Source organism: Mustela erminea, chromosome 18, assembly GCF_009829155.1.
Source record: "Mustela erminea isolate mMusErm1 chromosome 18, mMusErm1.Pri, whole genome shotgun sequence".
NCBI lineage: Eukaryota > Metazoa > Chordata > Mammalia > Carnivora > Mustelidae > Mustela > Mustela erminea.
In genome coordinates, this window is record NC_045631.1 from 3,344,654 (window position 1) to 3,368,375 (window position 23,722).

Sequence of the window (23,722 nt, forward strand, 5' to 3'; positions counted from 1 at the left end):
TTCCTTTTCTGTAAAATGGGCTTAACAAGGCACCGACCCCAGAGGACTGTTGGCAAGAATGCCACAGCGGATGACCCCAGTGTGCTCTCAGGCCACGAAAGTCATCCCGCCACAGGCTTTGGCGCCCTCCCACTCTCCCACATTCACCCCTTCTGAGAGGACCCTGTTGCTGGCCCGTCAGGCCGGGTCCTGGCGACGAGCCAAGGAGGCCATGGTCCAGCTCGGTGGAACTGGGGAGGGACCAGGAAACCACAAGCAGAAGCCCTGAGCTTAGAGCTGGGCCATGCAAACGACATGCAAAACTGCAAAATCCAAACGGGGACCCAGCTGCGTGACTGGAACCCTTGGCTCGTGGGGGCCCCATGTAGGCAAATCCTCCTACTTCCCCAGCCCAGGAGGAACCGCACGCCTGACCAGGGACACATGGGCCCTCTGTGAGCTGTCCAGCGTCTCCCCACATCAGCAAGGTCCTTGCTGGGCCGTGCTCCTTGGTGTCAGACACAGACACCGGACCGCTTAATGGACCAAGAAAGAGGTCATCGCGGAAGGTGATGCTGTGAAGACAGATGGCGCCAGGGGCAGGCCAGATGGGGAGCCCAAGCTAGGTAATCGGGGAAGCCTCCCTGAAGAGATCACGAAGCTGGACGAGGAAGAGAGGAGAGAAGCGAGAGGAAGAACATTCAGAAAGAAGAGGCAGCATGTGCAGAAGTCTGGGTGCAGGAGCGAGCCTGCCAAGGACTGAGACCCCGGAACAGAGGGCCAGGCCCCCCACCTCCCGGCTGCTGTGGTGGCAGACTGAGCTCGGGAAAACCTCTCACCAGGGATTCAGGACCGTGCACGCTGGCTGTTTCCATGAGCGGCACCGGCAGCCCAAGGATGTCCCTGGGCCCTTCCAATGTCCCTGATTCCTCCCTGGGCAGCCCAGGCAATGAGTCCACTGCCACTGAGCTAGACGGTGCAGGGTGCGGGCTTTGGGGCCTTGGGTGTGCGTCCTCGGAACGGACCCCAGTGACGAGGCCACAGCCTTCTGCCTGTAGTGGAGCCCCAGAACAGGACCCTCTCCAGCTTAGTCCTCCCCAGACTCAGGGCTCCTGGTATCCATTGCAGGAGCTGGGAGCTCAGGCACCTTCAGAAGGATGACTCTGGGGTGTGGATGGCTCACATGGCATCAGAAGACCCTCTGCCCCCCCAGGCTGGTTTTTCCCCACGAGCCCCAGGGTGGGTTCTTGGAAGGAGCTCAGAGGCTGCCCCCCACCACCCACCCCTGCATTAAGTCCTTTATTTCGCAGAAGGGGAAGCCGAGCCCCAGGGAGGGGATGGAGCAGCCCCAGGGTGGGCGCCCGGCTGGGCTGCAAGCAGACAACCATATCGAGGACTCCTTCCGTGCTCCCCGACTGTGGCTGAGACCCAACTCGGGGGACAAAACGTGCTCAGTGACCCACCTGCTCATATTCTAAAGAGTCACAGTGAGCCAGCAGCGGGGAGGGGGGCAGTTACCCCAGGGGGCCTCAATGGGAGGGGTCCGTCCAGAAGGGGCACAGCCACCTACCCGTGCAGGCAAATACAGGAAGACTGGGAAGACATGCTGTCAAGAATTCCAGAGGACTCTCCTCTCTCTACCAAAGCCAAGGGCGGGGGTGGGGGTGGGGTTTGTCTTTAAGAGAATCCCTTCTCCAGACCAGACACCTGCCAGGTGCGGGGGGGGGGGGGGGGGGGGGGTGCTGCCATTTTGTTGTCGCGTGACTGCTTGGGAAGCATGCTGGCTTCAGGCTCCCTGTGAGCCACAGCAGGGCTGAGGGGGAAAGCAGGGAGGGCCGGTAAGGAGATGTGAGAGGTCCTTGTGGGGAGGGCGAAGGGTGGGGTCTAGTCACAAAAGCTGGACCCGGGCTGTTTTGTTGGTAGTTGGCCCTGGAGGGCTCCCCGCAGGGGAGGCAGGGGAACGGAAAGTTAGCAGTAAGAGGCTGATGGGGGGGATCTCCTCTGGGGAGGCAGATGGAGAGATGGGTCATCTGTGGCACAGAGAAGTTACACGACTTGCCCAAGGTCACACAGTGAAGAGGTGGCAAAGCTGGGATATGAACGCAGGGGGCCTGGGCCTGGCCACTACAGGGTGCTCTTAGCACAGTCAAGATGCCAGTTACCAGAAGGAAAAGAAAATCAGCTCATGTTCACACCTCCCAAAATGAAGACTCAATTAGCTATAACATGGTCTTGCTTTAAGAGACCTACCTCCCCAGCTATAAGGAATCTTGAGCCCCCCACGTCCATGTCTGTCTACACCAGCTACCCACCCTCCAGCAAGGGGATCAGGACTGGAAGCTCAGTACCTGCTGAACCAGAACATCTCCAGTCTGGACCTAGGGCTGAACCACAAGGACTGGGTTTAGAGTCCCCTCCGCCCAGTCCCTGCGGCAAGGGACACCCGGGTGTCACGAGGCAGACATTAGTCATCCTGCCCTATCGCGTCCCACTGTAAACACAAGATGCAAATCAACGTTTTCAGCCAACACTGCCTTTGCTGCACCCCTGTCCTGAGGGGGTCAGGACACAGTGTCCTGGGGCTGCTCTGAGCAGCCTTCACAGCGCCCCTCCAACGCCTGCTGGCCCACACTCCTTCCCTTCTCCAGGCCCCCGAGACTCCCATCTCCTGGCCTTAGTGTCCCCAGCAGTTTACTGAAGACGATCAAGGCCTTCTCCAGGGATGGGGCAGGGATCCCCAGGGCACAGGGCACAGCTCTCAGCATGCCAACTCCCCCTGGCATCCTGACACCATCTAGAGTTTTCCCTCATCTGCTCTGAGAGGCAGACTTGCCTAAGGCACTGGGCCCTGGGAGCCCAGGCAGGTGGAAGCCTGACCGGGGCGAGGTGGGGGGACCCTCAGCTGAGCAGCCCTGGGGGTTAACCCAGAGCATCGTGGCTCACCACCTGGTCCTTTGGCACCCTCATTTCCGTTTGATGAGTCAGTCATCAGCTGTTTCTTGTGACTTGTCAGCAGAACCCTACTGGCTTTGGGGCAGAGAGGAAGGGGGAAGAAGGTGGCACTCCCTCCCTCCCGAAGGATGATGCCTTTTTTCAGAGATCGCCAGGCAAGACCTGGCTTCCCTCGGCACCTTGGTAAGAGAAGCATCTATTGTGAAATTCCAGTAGCTGCCGGGAATGGGAATGGCCCTCACCCACGGTGGGGTCATGTTGAAATAGTCGGCAGCCGGGCTTGCCCCCATCTCCAAGTTCCTCTTCCGAGCCAGTAAGGGTGAGTCCTTAGTGGGGACCCTGAGCCGAACAGGGAGGCCTGCAGTTGGGGAGGGGTGAGCCCAGAGGGCACAGAGGGAGACCTCCTCTTCACATGTTCACCTGACCTCATGATGCAAGACAGGGTCATCTTCCCAAATGTGCAGGACTGGTGGAAGATCTGCCTAGGTCCGACTCTCCTGGGGCAGCCCCACTGGGGCTTCTTTTCTTGGAGGATTTCTCAAACACTGTGGAATGGCAGAGGCAGAGATCCTACATCTCATAGCAGGAGAAATAGGTACCTCCAGGCTCTGGCCGGCACCACACAGTTCTCCTGCTGTTCTGGAATATTCCAGGCCCATGCTTTGAAACCTTAGTTCCACAGGTGGGAATAACAAAGGCACCAAGTCATGTGGTCCTGCATGGACCCTCCCCGTGTCGGTCCCTCATCACTCCTCCCTCTGCCCCTGTGGTTTGACCTACCCTCTCTGGCCCCACTCTTCTCCCCGTGACGGTTCAAGGCAGAATCTCTTCTGTGACCTAATTTTAAAATTTCTCACCATTCAAAGCAGGAAGGATACACTCGAAACTAAAGACACTGGGGTAAGAAAGGAATGAGAAGGAGAGGAGAATGAGCTGGGAGGAGGAAGGGCAACACTTCTTTGGGGCAATTTCTATGTAACCCTTTGACTCTCAGAACTACAGCAAGGTTTTACATACCCCAAATTAAATAAATAACTCAGGTCAACTGGGATTGCGGCGGACAGGGGGACAAAAGTCTACAAAACGAATGGACCCAAATGCATTGTGAATGAGTAACATAACCACATTGAAAGGGACGGGGGAAGAAAGAATTAAACGGAGGAACTTTGGAAAATAGTATTTTGACTGGCTACTATAAGGCTAAAGACAAAAAGAACTACACATCAACATCATTTTGTAATTATTAAACCTGTTTGCCATAGGGATGTGTGTTTAAAATCTGGAGACCTCTTTATGTGTGTGCTATGACTAAGCAAACAAGTAAATGTATCATAGGTTATGAGAGCCAGCTTCTCACTGTAGGAGAAAGAAGTGACAAATAAGGAGTAGGGGAAATCTAGAATGAGCCAACCTGGTTAGATGGGAGTTGGAGAAATCAGCATGAACTCATGGATTCTGAATGTATTTACACAGAGATACATAAAGAAGTGAAGTGGATGTGTGTATGCTTCTGTTAAAATGCGTACATATAGGGGCACCTGGGTGGCTCAGTGGGTTAAAGCCTCTGCCTTCGGCTCAGGTCATGATCCCAGAGTCCTGGGATTGAGCCTCGCATCAGGCGCTCTGCTCAGTGGGGAGACTGCTTCCTCCTCTCTCTCTCCCTGCCTCTCTGCCTACTTATGGTCTTTGTCTGAAAATAAATAAATAAATAACCTTTTAAAAAATGTGTACATATATTTTCTGGCTACTGAGAGAGCCAGGAAATGACATCCCAGTAGCAATGAGCACACCTAGTGTCCAGGTCTTGGTTTCTAAATACCATTCTCCACTCACAGGAACCAGGGTTCCTTAGAGGAATGGCTGATTCCAGGACTGGGGCAGGAAATATATAAGATGAACCAGGAACATCTTACAGTGCCAGAAAATAAGTCATTCCTTGAAAAGGGATGGGAGTGTCAGAGGACAGGGGAGCCAGCTTGAAAGAGCTTCCAACAGCTAAAGCCAGGACAATTTTAACAACAAAATAAATAATGAAAGTGCTGGATTATAATTTATAGAATGAAATAAATACTCTACAAAATGAGTCTACACTAATGTTCTAAACAGCTGAATAAAGGAATAAATGGAGGAGAAGGAACAGATCTTTTTTTACAAAAGAATACCAATCAATAAATGTGGCTAGAAGGAGAAAAATACAAAACCACCATTAGGCAAATGCCACAGTAGTAACCATCCTCAAAATGCCTGTTAGAATCTGTGGATGAAAATCTCAGAGGGGAGAGCATACCTGCATAGTCTCAGAGTATTTCCTCTAAGAAATTAATTGATTGCAAGGGAAAAATAATAATTTCACAGTGGAGAAACCCAGCACCACCTTAACCTCATAATCCAAGTTAATATTACCAACAAAAAAATATGTCAAGATCCTATCTCCCCTGATAGGATGCACTGAGAGGGACACGATGTCACTTCTGCAGGATTCTTACCAAAAACATGCATAATCATGACTGAGTCATGAGAAGACATCCTATAACATAACTGAGCAGTTCTCGCCAGAATGTCAAGGTCATAAAGGTCAAGGAAGATCAAGAAATTGCCATAGATTAGAGGAACTTGAGGAGATACAGTGTGGGATCCTGGATGGGACTCTGGAACTAAAAGGAGACATTGGGTAGGGAGAAGATGGCTAAAATCCAAATAAGGTCCACAGTTTAGTGAGCAGTGTTATACCAACGATCCTGACTGTACCAAGTTACGTGAGTTGTTAGCATTCAGGGAAGCTGGTTGGTTGGGCTCCATAGTTCTAAGACCCTTTCCGTAGGTTTAATATCCTCTAAACATACCTCCAGTTGGTTATTCAATGCCTTGCGGTCCTTCGTTACCCTGGTTCAAGTTCCCAAGTCATGTGGAGTCACAGTTCCTAATTACTGGTGGGCGGGCCAATGCAGGGCTAGCTGCTTCCCCCCTAACCCAGTGTTCCTCGACTGGGATAGAGAATCTCTCAGGCTCTTGGAGGGTCTCCGAGGGCTCCCTGTGAGACTACGTAAACTGTGTTTCCATTTTGATGGCAATCTAGAAATCAGTAGTCAGTATATTTTGGAGCACGTTCATGACACCTATGACCAAATGTTACCATAAAAAGTCAAAGACCGGTCTTCCTTTGAGACCATTGCCTAAAAGGATAGGGCATGCCTGTTCCAAGGTGTGTTCTTGGGGTCTACTAGGGTTCGGGTTGAACACAATGAGTTGATAGAATGTGTTTAGTAAAAGGAGAAACACTTACACCATCTGAGGAGAAACCAGAATAAAAATTAGTGGAAAATTTGTGCCTGGCTTTTTACAAGCGTTCAGTAAGTGCTATCTATTAGCTATCAGCGTGCTTTCTGGGCATAAACAATTCTATGGCCCAATTCCAGAGAGCTTTGAGACTGGGCCAGGAAATAAAACACTCTCTGATTGATTCTGCTGCAGTCAGGCTTGAGAAGTGATGCCTTCTATTTTTCAAAGACACGCACATACTAGACTATTTGACTAGGAAGGCATCCTGGAGACCAGTTAGTGCATTCCTCCCATTCTACAGACAGGAAAATGGAGGCTCTGAGCAGAGAAGGGCCTTGCTCAGATTAGAAAGTGGCAAATCTATCACTAGAATCTGAGCCTAGAACCTGGGGGAGTCATGGCACCCTCCTGCTTAGGTGGGAGTCAACCTCTGCCATCCATCAGTGTGACCTCGGCTCTTCTCCTCAAGGTTATTTCTAGAATCCTTTTTTAAATTTCTTTTCATGGGGTGCCTGGGTGGCTCAGTTGTTAAGCCTCTGCCTTCAGCTCAGGTCATGATCTCAGGGCCCTGGGATCAAGCCCCGTGTCAGGCTCTCTGCTCAGCAGGGAGCCTGCTTCCTCCTCTCTCTCTGCCTGCCTCTCTGCCTACTTGTGATCTCTCTCTCTGTCAAATAAATAAATACAATCTTTAAAAAAAGTTTCTTTTCACATTATCGCATAAGTATTCAACTCCTTCATGTGTCAGCTTTGTGAATTTAGGTTTTCTGATAACATCATTCATTTTAATCAAGATTTAAAACCTTACCAGCCAAGAGCTGGGTCTAGAATTTCTACACAGGTTTTAAGAAATTGTTTCTGAACCTGCAATTTTAGCCCCTCTCTTATTCTAAATGTTGTAAAATTACTTTTAAAAAAATGCAGATCTGGATTGGATTTGTATTAAATATTTTTACACTACACCACAATCTTTAAATAATTCTTGTTGACATTCACGAAAGATGTAGTAACTAGGAAAATGGCAGTTTTTCGTTAGGGAGAAGGCAGCAGCTTTAAGACGGATTTACTTTTTTGTTTGTTTGTTTCTTTGTTTTTATGCTATGTCACCCCTCATTATAAGTTCCTTGTTTTGATTCATTTATTGCTCCGCTGGAGCCTTCTGAGTAACTTCACGATGAGTGTGTGGGTGAGGTAGTTTCTGGGCGTTTCTATGTCATAAGCCATTTCATTCATTGAGGCTACGATGAATTCTACCTTTGCCGATTAAAGCGTTGGTGTAATTCATCTTTTTTTCACCTTCAGAATGTTTCTAGGAACCCAAAATAATCAACCAAAGGCATGGTTATCACAAAGAGAGGTAGGTAAAGTGGTTTGCTACAAATACAGAAATTTGGTACAAGATAGAAATCAACTATTGCTTCATTATATGAATAAAAACCAGAAATTGCATTAGAAAAAAAAAAAAAGAAAAATATGAAGAGAAAATAAACTTTAAGAATAGGCAAGATTTTGGGGTGCCTGGGTGGCTCAGTGGGTTAAAGCCTCTGCCTTCAGCTCAGGTCATGATCCCAGGGTCCTGGGATCGAGCCCTGCATTGGCCTTTCTGCTCAGCAGGGAGCCTGCTTCCTCCTCTCTCTCTGCCTGCCTCTCTGCCTACTTGAGATCTCTGTCTGTCAAATAAACAAATAAAATCTTAAAAAAAAAAAAAAAGAATAGGCACGGTTTTAATGAAATAAAACTTTTGAGGGACACAAAAAAAGGCAAATAAATGGAAATACATACATTATTATGAGCTGGGAACACTCGGTATCAAAGAATTAAATAAAAATGGCTCAGAGCCTCAATGTAAAGAGCTTCAGTGATAAAACTCTCAGAAGACATAACAGAGAGGCTTCCTCACCATGGATTTGCCCGTGATTTCTTGCCTATGACACCAAAAAGCAACAAAATAAAGACAGATAAAGTGGATCTCCATCAAAATCGAAAACTCTGTGCATCAGAGTCAAGAGAGTGAAGAGGTAAACCTACAGAATGGGAGAAAATATTTGTAAATCATCTATCTGACGAGGAGCCAATATCCAGAATACATAAAGAATTCCTACAACTCAAGAACAGCAACAACAACAAACAACCATTAAAAAAATGGACAAGGGACTTGACTAAACAGTGCTCTAAAGAAGACATCCAGATGGCCGACGGGTACATGAGAAGATGCTAACATCACTCACGGATAGGGAAATGCAAATCAAAACCACAAGGAGAGAGAGGCGCCTGGGTGTTTCAGTCAGTTAAGCGTTTAAGTGTCTGCCTTCAGCTCAGGTCATGATCTCGGGGTCCTGATATCAAGCCCCATGTACCCCAGGCTCCCTGCTCAGCTGGAGGGGTGGGGTGTGGGGGTGACTGCTTCTCCCTCTGCCCCTCCCCCACTCCTGTGTCTCACCCTCCCTCTCCCAAATCAACAAAAAAATCTTAAAAAAAAAAAAAAAAAAGAACCCAAAACCACAATGAGATACCACCTTGCGCCCATTCAGATGACTACCATAAACAAAACAGAACAATAAGAAGGGTTAGTGAGGGTGAGGAGAAATGGGAAGCCTCGTGCACTGCCGAATGTGGAATGGTGCTGGTGATTTCCCCCAAAATTAAAAATAGAACAACCACATGATCCAGTACGGAGTATATCCAAAAGGGCTGACTGCTGGGACGTGAATGGACCCTGTAAATCTGCGTTAGGGCATCATTATTCACAAGAGCCAAACTGTCCACAGACACAGGTGAATGGATACGCAAAATACGGCATATACCGAAATGGGATATTCTGCAGCCTTAAAAAGGAAGGAAATCCTGTCACATGCTCCAACACGGAGGAACCTTGAGGACACTGTGCTGAGAAAAATAAGCCAGTCATGAAGAGAAAAATACTGTACAATTCCCCGTCTAGGAGGCACCCAGAGCAATGAGATTCACAGAGACAGAGCTGAATGGTGGTTGTCAGGGGCTGGGGGAGGAGACACAGGTGCAGAGTTTTAGTTTTATACAATGAAATGAATGTGCTTTGCACCACTGATCTATATACACTTACCAACATGAAGATGGTAAATTTTATTTTATTTATTTTATTTTTTAAAGATTTTTATTTATTTAGGGGCACCTCGGAGGCTTAGTGGGTTAAGCCAATGCCTTCGGCTCCGGTCATGATCTCAGGGTCCTGGGATCGAGCCCCACATCGGGCTCTCTGCTCAGCGGGGAGTCTGCCTCTCCCTCTCTCTCTGTCTGCCTCTCTGCCTGCTTGTGATCTCTCTGTCAAATAAATAAATAAAAATCTTTTTTAAAAAAAGATTTTTATTTATTTATTTGACACAGAGGGAGAGTGAGAGAGCTCAAGCAGAGGGAGAGGGAGACGCAGACTCTCTGCTGAGCAAGGAGCCCGATGCGGGGCTTGATCCCAAGACCCTGGGATCATGACCTGAGCCGAAGGCAGACGCTCAACGGATGGAACCACCCAGGTGCCCCGAGGTGGTAAATTTCACATCATGCGTGTTCTACCACAACTTAGAAAGGGAAACAACAAATAATTAATTGACGCCTTTGCAATATTACATAGGAATGTCAATTCTCTGTAAGTTTCAGTCTACAGAACAGGAAGGATGGAAAGAGGGTGGGTAGGCAGGAAGGCTGGCTATTTCAAGAGGCTGTTCTGTGTCAGATACCATGTGGGGCACTTTCACTGGCTTGCCTAGTTTAATGACCGTCATCAGCCCACTACCATAATGAGAGTCACCCATAATTCCTACAGCTCAGGGAGAGCCAGCCACATATTTGCCCAAGTTCTTGGGGTCCCCGTTCCTATGAGCCAAGCTGGAAGCACATCCAAAGTTGGCCTGACTCTCAAAGCCCAAATTCTTCCCTGGGCCGTGTTCATAGGAAATGATCCCTGCTGTTTGATAGACACTCAGAGGGCTGAGTAGGGGGTTGTGCCTCTGTGTTATAATTCAAGGCTTCCAGCAAAGACATCCTGCACACAAATTGCCCCAATTCTCATGGCCAGTGATTCATTCCCCACTGGGTTAGGATGGCTCACTTCCTCTGGCCTTGCTGACTCTTCAAAATGCAAGCTCTATGGAGGGATATTTAGCTCACAGATGCGTCCCAGACAGCAGTGAAAGTAGAGAGTGGACATCAGAAGGACTGCAGGGCCACAAAAGGGGGGAAATGGGAAAAGGGAAGCAGTGGCGGTTGGAGGGGGCATGGGAGCAGGAAGGTGAAGCAGACGGGCACGCAAAGGGAGAGCTGCCAAGGAAACAGAGATAAACCTTCGCTTACTTCTCACCTTTGCTCATGCCCTTCTTTACCGAGGGAAGGGTGCCAGGCTGCTTGGGAAGACCAGCGTTGTGGTTAAGACCAACAGGAGGAAATAAGAGGAGGGAAGGGAAGGAGAAAGACACTCATGTCCGTTCAGCTGACTCTATACCAGAGACCACTTAGGGCTTGAAGCCCATGACCTTGTTCCTTCTGAGCAACCTTGCAAAACCCTGAACATCCAAGGATCAGGAGCGTCCTGGTGGCTATGTGACTTTCCCCAGGTCGCACAACTAGCATGCGGCATGGGCAGGAAGATTTGAGCCACGTGAACCCAGTTCTGTCTGACTCCCTCCTACCCAGGGAATCATCGGAAAGAACCAGAGAAGAGAACAGGATGCCCCAGGCTGCCATTGCTACATTTTTTTAATTTTTAAAAAATGTTTTAGCTTCTTTTAAAAAAATATTTTATTTATTTATTTGACAGAGAGAGAGAGATCACAAGTAGGTGAGAGAGAGAGGGAAGCAGGCTCCCTGCTGAGCAGAGAGCCCGACGTGGGGCTCGATCCCAGGACCCTGAGATCATGACCTGAGCTGAAGGCAGAGGCTTTAACCCACTGAGCTGCTTTAACCCACTGAGCTGCTATTATTCTAAGTATAATAGCAAAGGCAGCATCTGATGCTGCCCAGCACCCCAGATGCTGCCTTTGCTATTATACTTAGAATAATAGCAGCTAATGCTAACTGAGGGGTTACTATGTGCCAGGCACTGTTCTAGGTTCTTTCTACGAATTAATTCACTGAATTCAGAGGAGGTACACACATTCTTGTCCCCATTTTACAGATGAGAGGACTGAGGCATAGAGGGCTCTCTCAGCTGGCAAATGATGCCTGGCTTTTCTCGGCATGCCCTAGCATCTTGGTGTCCCTGTGCAATAAAGGGGAACACAAGACGAGCAGACTGAAATTACTACCAAGATGAGGAATGCGACAAGGACTACAGGAACTTGCCAAGGTAAAAACTCCCAGGCTAACCCCTGAGTACTTGGCATGGGAGGCTATTTTAATCCAGCTGCCTTTCAAATGCAGAGCCTGTCCTGTTTGCCAGCAAAGGCTTGCACGGTAACAAAGTGATAGATAAATAAATGTAAAAGCTCGAGAAAGGCCAATTACACATATATGGGCAGCTTTCTGATTTTTCTGGAAGCAGCCAAAGACGGTGGTTGTCATGATGACTTGTGTTCATCACAGGCTACTCGCACTTGCCAGGTTCTTCGCCAGTTTGTAAGACAGAGTGACTCTTTCATAGTTTGGGGCAAAGAAGACTGTGTGGAGCCTTCTGACATCCAGATGCTTTGCCATCGGAATAGATCCAGCACAGACCGGTTTCAGCCATTATTCTTTCCCGTCCCTCCACATTTTTCCTCCCTCCCAGAGAGAGAACCACTCAGCACCCCCGCCTTCTCTCTGTCCTTCCAACAACAGGTGCCTGAGCTCAGACACCGACACACACATCTCCGTCAGCCTCCTTCTCCTCCCTCTCTTTAAACTCTTGCCAATTATTTAAGTAAAAAAAATCTCTCGCCTCCTCCCTTGCCAGCCCATTCATGAATACGGTTTAGGGGTGCAAGAGAAACTCCTCCAGCAAGAAAAGAAATCGTCAAGGTTTGTGGACGGAACTGAAATCAGAAACTCGTCCTGATACTTGGCCAGGTGTGGTTTTTACAACTTTTTACAAAACAGACACTGATTTCGAGAGATCCAGAGAGCCCAGTCTAGAACTTCCTGGGACTCTGAGGGGCTGTTCACTGGTGTTCGGGCAGTGGACGCTGAGGCAGTCTTTCCCTGGTCTCACCAAATACACTCACAACAACAAAGAAAAACTCACAGTCCACACTGAAGACCGACACTTGGTGTGTTTTGGGCATCGTGTCTAAATCAGATGGAAATGGATTTGGGAAATCCAGGTTTCAGTTCTGGCCAAAATCTCTATGGAAGGTGGGCGGGGCTGGCATCATGCTAATTTAAAGTTTGGCCCCCAAGTGGATGTGCCCCCTTTCCAGACAGTTGGCTGCCTCTGTCCCCTCCGTTCATGAAGATTGGTGGGTTGCACTGGCTGACATGGGGAAGTTTGGGGTGAGGACAATTTGGGAGGAGAAAATGCGAGTCCTACTGTGTCCACATTGTATCACATTTTGAGCACCCAATGTTAAGAGGTGGCATCTGAAGAATGAGCAGGAGGATGATAAGGTGAGCTTTGTGCAGAAAGAGGGGACAATGATGTCACAGACCCTCAAAACAAGAATGATGCAAGGAAGGGTGCCTGGGTGGCTCAGTGGGTTAAGCTGCTGCCTTCGGCTCAGGTCATGGTCTCAGGGTCCTGGGATCGAGCCCCGCATCGGGCTCTCTGCTCAGTGGGGAGCCTGCTTCCCCCCACCCCGCCTCTGCCTCTCTGCCTACCTGTGATCTCTCTCTGTCAAAAAAAAAAAAAAAAAAAGAAGAATGCAAGGAGGGAGAATGGACTACTGCTATAACATCTAAAACATGAGGACAGAGAAGTGACCACTGGACTTGGATGGAGGTTTGGGCGACCTGGATCAAATATGTAAGGGGGCTAGAAGACCCAAGAGAATAGGCTGAGGAGTGAAAAGAAGGTGAGGGAGAGTCAACTCCCTCGAGAAGCTTGCTTGGGTGGGTTTTATAAGATACTCTGATATTCTTCTGCTAAGTTTCTTTTTTAATTTACCTAGCACAAGTTCATTTCTGCTAAGTGTGACCAAAAGGATCCCAAGATGTTTCCAATTATGTCTTTTTAAAGTCCTATATCTGCATCTAAAAAGGGGCACCTGACTGGCTCAGTCAGTAGAGCATGAGACTCTAGATCTCAGAGTTGTGAGTTCAAGCCCCATGTTGGGTGTAGAGATGACTTAAAAATAAAAAATCTTTACATCTAAAAAATTATATAAGGTTACCTGCCAAAGATTAATCTGAGTCTGAGAAGCAAGATTAGATACCATTTTTACCTTAGGTAAAAAAAACTTTTTAAAAAAGATCTTATTTATTCATTTGACAGAGATCATAAGCAGGGGGAGCAGCAGGCGGGGGTGGGGGAGCAGGCTCCCCGCTGAGCAGGAAGCCCGATGTGGGGCTCGATCCCAGGACCCCAGGATCATGACTGGAGCTGAAGGCAGATGCCCAACCAAGTGAGCCGCCCAGGTGCCCTGTAAAAACATTTTTATAATAACATATACTTTACACATTACTTTTTGATCACACAAAAAAGAGGTGTTAAGTATGTAAAAAGTCGACAATGGTCTCGCAAAGTGAAGAAACGTACTTGCCCCTATTCCTCCTGCAAAGTACAGTATAAGTCCTGGACATTATATACAAAACTAACATACAAAGGAAAGAGAAAACATAAAGGGGACATAGTGGTGAACATAATGGAAAAGGATTTCTTTTTTGCCTCATATATCCTAGACTTGGACCCAAGGAGCCAACAACCTGGAGACACCAGTGGGTACAGACAGAAAAAGCCCCAAGAAAAGCCTGGTCTTTCCAGCCAAAGGCTCAGCAAAGAGGCAACCTAGCAAGACACAAAACTTTTAGATAATAACCGCATTACTCCAGTCAAACACCGCAGAAAGAACTATGGCATCATCTCTACTAGCAAAGACCAAACTGGGGGGGCTGGGGTGGGTGCTGAACTTCGCTCTGACAGGGCTCTAATGAGCTGTCTGACCCCTCGTCCCCCAACCATGAGTGGTGTCTCAGAAAGCCAAGCCTTTCATCCTTCCCGCCAGTAATGAGCCCCTTACAACACTACGGTGTCAGTGAGGACCACCAGGGATCCTGGACTTCCAACCCCACCAGACAGTCAAGAGTCCCCCCACCCCCATCCCCTGATGGGGGCGATGTCGGAAGAAGCCTAGTGAGAGCCAGGACTTTCACTGCTGCCTAGTGGTGATGAGGTCACTTCCTCTACCCCATGGTGTTGATGGAGCAGTAATGAGACACCCTTCTGCCTCCCAGGCAGTGTGGCATCAGTGGAAGCCTAGTTGGAAGCCACACTTCCCACTCCCCGCTCCCCAGAAGGAATCAGGAGCGCCTCCTTCTTGTCAACAGAAGCTGAGAATGGGAGCTGGACTTCTACCCTCCCCTGGTAGTGATGAGGCAGTACCCTCTCTCTTAGGGAAGTGTTAGAGGAAGCCAGCTAAATAAGACCTAGAGCCTCTTAACTCTTATAATACCCCCCATGCCAGGTTTCAGTGGAAAATAACCTGCCACACCAAGGACAAGGAATGAAATGAAGGGAATTATATAAATTAAGCAAAAAAAAAAAAAAAAAAAAAGACAATCAGTATGTGGCAAATCACAAATGTTAAAAGTATCTGGCAAAGCCTTTAAAGCAGCTTCATTAAAAATGCTTCAATGGACAATTATAAACAAAGAAAAACTAAGAACATTCAGAAAAGAAACAGAAGATAGGAATGCAAAGCTATGGAAATTCTAGAACCGATAGATACAATAACTTGAAATAAAATCCTCAGAGGACAGGCTCCACAGCAGATGGTGGGGACTGAGGATAGAATCAGTGAACTTGAATCCAGAAAAACAAAGTTACCCAAGCTGAACAGAGAGAAAACCAACTAGGGCAAATGAACAGAGCTTCAGGGACCTGTGGGGCTCTAACGAAAGGTCTAACATGTGTATTGTCTGAGTTCGAGTGGCAAAGGACAAAGCTGGAAAAGTACTCAAAGGAATAGTGGCTGAAAACTTGCAAATTTGGCAAAATACATAAAACTACAGATTCAAGAAGTTATGGGAACCCTAGACAGGATAAAGCCAAGAAATACACACTAAGATATATCAGAGTCAAACTTCTGAAAAATCAAGACAAGAGGAAAAAATCTTGAAAGCAGCAAGAGAAGAATATCACCTTCTCTTAGAGGGAAAACAATTCAAATGACAGTGGATTTCTCATCAAAAGTCATGAAAGCCAAAAGGAATGGAACAACATTTTTCAAGTGCTTAATAAGCAGCCAGCCCTGAATCCTACATCCAGAAAAAAATACCTTTCAGGACTGAAAAAGAAATTAAGACAATCTTAGATGAAGAAAAAACTAAGGGATTTTGTCAGCAGCATAGCTACCCTAAAGAATGGCTGACAGAAATTCTCCAAACAGAAAGAGCATGATTTAAAAAAAAAAAAGTGTCTTGAAACATCAGGAATGAAGAAAGAATATGGCAAGCAAATATGCAGATATATACAATAAGCTTTCCTTCTCCTCTTGTTTTCTAAATTATATTTGATGGTTGAATCAAAAATGTTAACACCATCTGATGTGGTTATAAGTATATGCAGAGTAAATACTTGAGACTATTATATAATAAATGAGAAAAGGTCAAGGGGCCTAAAGAGAAGTAAAGCTTCTACATTCCATTAGAACGGTAAAGTGATGACATCATTCAACTGTGACTATATGTGCATAAAATGTAATAGGTAGGGCAGAAACTAAAAAAGCTATACAAAGAGATACACACAAAAACATTATGGATAAGTCAAAATAAAAAAAGAACCCAGAAAACAAATAATTAAGTAGCAGAATTAAACTCTAACATATCAATAATTACATTAAATTTAAATGGGCTAAATATATCAATTAAAAGACAGAGATCAGTAGTGGATTGCAAACGTGACACAATGGCTTGCTGTCTGTAATAAACTCATAAATGTAATGTTATTGGCAGATTGAAAGTCACAGGTGGGCAAGAACATACCATGTAAACATTACTAAGAAAAAAAAAGGAATGGTTATATTAATATTAGTAAAAGTACACTTCAAAGCAAAGAAAATTACCAGAGACAGAGAGTGACATTATAGAATGACAAAAAGGTTAAGCCACCGAAAAGACACAGCAAATCCCAAATGTGTTTCCCTATGCAATGACATTGCAAATTACATGAAGTAAAAATTGATAAAACAGAAAGGAGATCTAAACATACTCATAATTACAGCTGGAGACATCAACTGCCTTCCCTCAACAACAAAGAGAGCAGCTATATAGAAAATCAGCAAGGACACGTAAGAACTAAGTCACACCATCAGTCAACAGGATCTAGTCAAAACTTACAGAACACCCCACCCAATGACAGCAAAACACACATTTTTTCAAGTACCCATGAGCCATATACTGAGACAGACCATATCCCGGGCCATAAAACCAACCTCAACAAATGTAAGAGAACTGAAACAACAGAATCAAACCAGAAAGCAAACAGAAAGATAAGATAACAGGACAACCCCCAAACACTTAGAGACTAAACACACATCTGGAAAATCCATGGGTCAGAGAGGAAGCCTCAAGGGAAATCCCAAAATGCAGGAAACAGAATGAAAAGGAATATCTAACATATCAAAGGTTATGGGACACAGCTAAATCAGTCTAAGAGGGAAACTTGTAGCACTAAATACGTACATTGGAATTGCCAGCAGTTGTACCCCCTGGGCATTTATCTCAGAGAAATGAAAAGTTAGGTTCACCCAAAAAACATATATATGACTGTTTATAGCAGCTTTATTCATAATAGCCCCAAACTGAAAACAACCCAGATGTCCTTGAGGGGGTGAAGAGTTTAACAAACTATGGTACCCATGGAATACTACTCAGCAGTAAATACTACTCAGCAGTAAAAAAGAAATAATTATCGATATACACTCCACACACGATGAATCTCCAGATGATTACGCTGAATTGAAAGCTAATCCCCCCAAATTACCTACGGTCTGATGCGACTTATATAACATTTTGGAAATGACCAAATTATAGAACGGCTACAGACTGTGAGAAAATATTCATGATACATGTATGTGACAAATGACTTGCATCTTGGAATTGAACACGTAGGAGTGGACACTTCACAAAAGATATCCAAGAGGTCACTACACACGTGAGAATATGCTCGCCACCATCAGTTCTCAGGGAAATGGAGACTTGAAACCACAGTGCGATCACACTTTACTAGAAGAGCTAAAATTAAAAAGATTAGCAATACCAAATTAGCAAGGGTATGGAACAGCGGAACGTCATTGGCGGAAGCAACAAATGGTGCAGCCACTTTGAAAACCTGCTTGGCAGCTCTGTCAAGTTCACAAATAACCTACCATTTTGACCCAATAATTCTACTTGTTTACTCCAAATAAATGAGGACCTATATTGGCAAAAAGACATGTACAAAAAAATGTTCATAGCAGCTTCGTGTAGCACAGCAGCAAACTGGAAACAGCCCAATCCTTCAATAGAGAAGGTGAAAACGTGTTTGGTATATGTTTACCCATTTACTTAGCAATGCAAGAAACAAAACAAAACAAAAAAAGCAAAGTGCTAATGCAAGTACGGTATGCATGAAAACCAAAAACATGGTGTGCATATGAAGCAGGCACAAAAAGACAGATACTCCCTGGCTGTATTTACAAAAAGTTCTAGAATAGGCAAAACTAATCTATGGTGAAATAAATAAAAAAGGCAGTTGCCTCCAGCTGGTACAGGGAAAGATGATCCAGAATGGGCATGAGAGCACTTTCTGGGATGATAGAAATATGCTAGACCTTGCTAGGAATACAGGCTGAACAGGTACACATATTTTCCATAACTCACCAAACTGTACAATAAAATGTGTGTAATTTGCTGCATATAAACCTCAATAAAAATGTCTTTAGAGATTTGTGCAATACCTTTGGGTACAGAATAAATCTTTAAAGTTTTTCTTAGCCTATAGTTTGCACCCCACTTTCCTTTTTCAACACACAGACATTTGCCACCTGTCTGACCCTGTTATCCTTCTAGTCCTTTCTAATGCATGAATATGCCCCCACACATACCTACACATTTACATGTACTTTCTTCAAACTAGATGGGATCACAGCATAGACATGGCATTCTATGCAGAGCTGTCTCAGAAAACGTACATCTGATTATCACTCCCTCCCTGTCCTTAAGGAGCTAATGGTCTTTTCGGTGCCTCAGGACAAGATTATAAGACCCCGAGAGGTCTGGGCCCTTCCTCCCTGGCCAGTCTCATTGTCCTCACCTTCCCACTGCATAATGAACATCTCCCTGCCTGGACTCCTTCTGCCTGAAACATTTCCACCACCTTCCCCTGCTTCTGCTGTGACTAATATATACTCTTCTGTCTTCATTTATCAAGTCCCTTCTTCGGGGAAGCCTTGCACGCTGGGCTGGGTGCCCACCCCTGCCCCTGTTCCCCCAATGCCTATTGTTGTTACTGCTTCCTCTACTGGGCTCTCAGCTTGGCAACAGTGGCCCACCCGCCCTACAAATGGTTCCAACTCCAGCCTCTGGAGCGAGGCCCCAGTGGATTCTCCCTGGACATGGGGAGCATGGCAATGTGCTGTGCAAACCGAAAGCCCCACTCAAACATGCGGCCATGATGTGACCATACGAGCAAGAGGGGATCTTCCTCAGGCTTTGGGGGAAATCACATCTACTGTAACCTCCCAGTGAGTCAGTCCTGGGTGGTGTTGAACTGGTCATTTTCAGCTACCCGCAGTGTGGGCAGATGGCCCCCTGAGACCGCCTTCGTCCTGCATTTCCCTTCCTGGGACTGAAGGAAGAGATTCAGGTCAGAACGCAAGCTTTCCAGGAGCCGTTCCTAATGCCACAGGGTACAGAACGATTTACAGTGCTAATGATGTGTTTCCTTCTGTACACTTTTCCCTCTGCTCACTGCCTCCGTGCTAATAAGGCAACCACCTCAGGGAAGACCGGTGGCAGGAAAATGAAAAACTCTGAGCTCCTGGACAGCTCCTGGTGGGATAGGTGAAACTCAGAGTTGGATTTCAATTGATGTAAGAAGAGTCAAGAAAGGGATTCTTTTTTCTTTTCATAAACTGCAAATTGTAGAGCAGTTGTAGGTTCACAGAAAAAAAACGAACAGAAAGTACAGAGTTCCCACATACTCCTTCTGACCCCCCAACTCCCTCCCGCCCACTGTTTCCCCTTGTGTTAATACCTTCCATGACTGTGGTATATTTGTTACAGTTGATAAGCTGATGTTGATACCATGATATTAACCCAAGTCCACAGTTTACATTAGGGTTCCTTCCGAATATTACAGTTATACAGTGTTATATACAGTTACCAAATACGAAATGTCATGTATCTACCATAAGAGTGTCACAAAGAATCGTTTTACTCGCTCTAAAAATCCCCTATGCTGTAATCTATTCATCCCTTCCCCTCTCTTCAACCCTTGGCAACCACTGATCTTTGTACTGTCTCTACAGTTTTGCCTTTACCAAAATGTCACGCAGTTGGCGTTATATATTATGTAGACTTTTCAGACAGGACTCGTTCACTTAGTAATATGCATTTAAAGTCCCTCCATGGCTTTGCGTGTCTTCATAGCTTATGTCTTTCTATAACTAAATAACATTTCATTCAGTGGATATACCATAATTTGTTTATCCACTCACCTACTGAAGGACATCTCGGTGGCTTCCAATTTTTGGCAATATGAATATAGGTGCAGGTTTTTGTGTGGAAATAAGTTTCAACTCCTTTTGGTAAATACGTAGAAGCCCAACTGCTAGATCATATGGCAAGACTTCTTAACTTTCTAAGAAACCACCCAACTATCTTCCAAAGTGGCTATACCATTTTGCATCTCTACCAGGAATGAACCAGAGTTCCCATCTCTCCACATCCTCACCAGCATTTGGTGTTGTCAGTGTTTTGGATTTCAGCCATTTTAATAGTATCTCATTTTAACTTCCAATTTCCCTAGGGACATAGAATGTTGAGCATCTTTTTATATGCTTATTTGCCATCGATATATCTTCTCTGATGAGCAGTTCAGATCTTTTGTTCATTTTTATTTTTTAAAGTGAAATTTTTATTCAAGTAGGACATTTATATATAAAATGTACACAGATCATAAGAGTAGTCTGATGAGATTTCACAAAATGATCACACCCATAGAACCAGTGCCCTGGATTAAGGAGCAGAACATAATTGGTATCCTTCTGAACACCACCACCCCCACCCTTGCCTCTCCTGGGCACTATACTATTGCCTATTTTTAAATTGGGTTGTTTATTTTCTTATTGTTGAGTTTTAAGAACTCTTTGTATATTCTGGATACAAGTTCTTTGTCAGAGAAGTGTCTTGCAAATACTTTCTTCTAGTCTATGGCTTGTCTTTTCATTCTCTTTATAGTGTCTTTAACAGAGCAGAAGTTTTCGTGTTAATAGGGCCCAACTCATCAAATTTTTCTTTCATGGATCATACTTTTGGTATTGTACCCAAAAACTCATTGCCAAACCCAAGGTCATCTAGATTTTCTCCTATTATCTTCTAGGAGTTTTCTGGTTTTGTATTTTACCTTTTGGTGCATGGTCTATTTTGAATTAATTTTGTGAAAGGTTTAAGCTTAATGTCAATTTACTTTTTGCTGTGGATACTCCATTGTTCTGGCACCATTTGTTAGGAAGATTATCCTCTCTTCATTGAATTGTCTTTGTTCTTCGACAAAAATCAGTTGATCATATTTGTGTTGACCTATTTCTGGGCTCTCTTATTCCATTCCATTCATCTATTTGTCCATTCTTTCACGGACAAAACATTACATTGTTTTATTATAGCCTTAAAGTAAGTCTTGAAGTCAGAGTGTCAGTTCTCCAACTTTGTTCTTTTTCTTCAATATTGTGTTGGTTATTCTGCATCTATTGCCTTTTCTTATGAACTTTAGAATCAGTCTGTTGATACAGACAAAGTAATTTGTGGGGATTCTGATTGGAATGGCATGGAGTTTGCAGCTTGAGTTTGGAAGAAGTGGCATATTAACAATATTGAGTCTGCCTATCCATGAACATGGAACATCTTCCCATTTATTTAGCTCTTCTTTGACTTCTTTCACCAGGGTTTTGTAGTTTTCCTAATATGGATTCTGGACATATTTTGTTAGATTTATTCCTAAGTATTTTTTTTAGTGTGAATGTCAATGGTGTTATATTTATTTCAAATTCCAATAGCTTATTTTTGGTATATAGGGAAACAACAGATTTCTTTGTATTAATCTTGTATCTTGCAACCTTCCCATAAACACTTATAATTCTAAGTTGGTTTGTTTGTTTTTGGTCAATTCTTGAAGATTTTCTGCATAGATAATCTGAAACATATTGTAAAGAATTGATATCATTTGTTGTTTTAATGTTTGGTAAAATTCACCAATGAAACCATCTGGGCATGGTGCTTTCCATTTTGTAAGGTTACTAATTACTGATTAAATTTCTTTAATATAGACAGATCTATTCCACTAATCCATCCTTGTGTGAGCTTTGATTATGTCTTTCAGGAATTGGTCCATTTCGCCTAAGTTATCAAATGTGTGGATATAGAGTTTTTTGTAATATTCCTTTATTATCTTTTCAATGTCCATGCAGTGGGTAGTGACTTTATAAAACTCAGCTATAATTTACATAACAGAATATCTACCATTTTAAGGTTCACACTTCACTGCTTTCAGCATCTTCACCAATCTCTGTATCCATCACCACGATCTAAATCCAGAACACTTCCATCACTTCAGAAAAAAACCCCATACCTATTAGCAGTGACTTCTCCCTCCTCCTACTATCTGGCAACTGCTAATCTACTCTCTGTGTCTATGAATTTCCTTACCCTGGATATTTCATGTACATGGGATCCCAACATACCATTTTTGGCATCTAGCTTTTTTAACTTAGTGTGTTTTCTAGATTCATCCATGTTGCAGTGTGCAATCACACTTATTCATTTTCGTGACTGCAGAGTAATCCACTGTGTGGCCATATCATGGCCAGTTCTTAAATACTTCCCTTTACGGATCAACATTCACACTGGATACCTGAAGGCCACCCGGTCCAGCCCAGAGCAAAAGAAAAAGACAAGATTATCCAGGTATGCAAGTTTCCCTTCCGCATGAAGGAGAGTAAGAAAAGGACCTAGCCTAGAATCTCCTCTGTGATTAAAAAAAAAAGAGAGAGAGAATCCTGCTTGAGTCTCATGGGCTTAAATAAACCACTGACACTACCACCAACTCCTTTCCATGATGGAGTTACCTCTGCCTGCCAGGTACCAGACCAGGCAGGCACATGCACGCAGAACAAAAGTGGACCTTCTTTTACCTCCGTTGACACATGAGAAGACTATGGCTCTGAGAGATAAGGCCACTTTCCCAGGGTCTGCCAGAAGGATCCCAATCAGGTCTGCCTAACATCAAAGCCCTCCTCAGTTCTTGGGTAACACCTAGAATTCTTTCCCAAGCTGCTCTGGCAGCAAGAATTCCTAACCTTTTTGTGCCCTAGATCTGAAGTCTGCAGACCCCTCTTCTGAATAATGTTTCAAATGCACAGAACAAAATACATGGGACGACAAGGAAAGAAATTACGCTGAAACTAGTTACCGATTTTTTTGTCATAATCAACCATATGAAATAGTCATGTATGTTCTTCTCATTAACACATTAAGTAACAAAATCCAGCAGTCGGTCTAAGCACTATTATCACCTGAAAGTCATCAAAAGCATAAGTGACATTTAAGGTGCTCTCAACATGACCTACAAAGTGATAGGACCACATCTGGATTTCCACTGGGGATCAAGTCACAGGTGCTACTAATATGACTGTGGCTTGTTGTCTGCGTTCATAATGGAAGGAACACTGAGCTTCAGTTAGAGGTGGGTGACAACAAAGATGGCACCCATTTCCCACGCAAGTTCTTGGACCCCTGGGTGAGAGCCGCTGCTCCTCAGAAGCTGTGTGACCCAGAGGTCGCAGGCATGTGGGCTGGGAGAGCAGGGCCTGATACAGATCACCCTATTCAGGAGTGCCCCTGTGAAGAAGGGTCAACCCTCTTGCTCACTCTCCATCCCTAGTCTGGAATTCCTCAAACCCCCTTCTCTTCTGGGAAGTGCCCTAAATTGTGTTTCCATTCCTCCTGCTGGTTCCCATCTTCTTCTTAGTCTTACCCATCCTAGATATCTCAAGACAGTTTGATGTCTTCTTAAAATAACACCCTGGAGAGGTTTGGGGAGTTTCTAATCTCTCATATCAGACTTCTTATATGACTTCAGAAGGGCAGCCCCTAAGCGCGGTTCCCCCAGGAGAAGGGGAGGCCCCAGCTAAATGTGTGGTACAGAGACACTGAATGAAAA

At 45.0% G+C, this 23,722-nt stretch overlaps 1 protein-coding gene across 4 annotated transcripts in view; it reads right to left on the reverse strand.

Moving 5' to 3' along the window:
- Positions 1 to 23,722, reverse strand: part of PIK3R5 (phosphoinositide-3-kinase regulatory subunit 5) — a 62,651-nt gene that overhangs the window by 23,283 nt on the left and 15,646 nt on the right. The window lies entirely within an intron of this gene.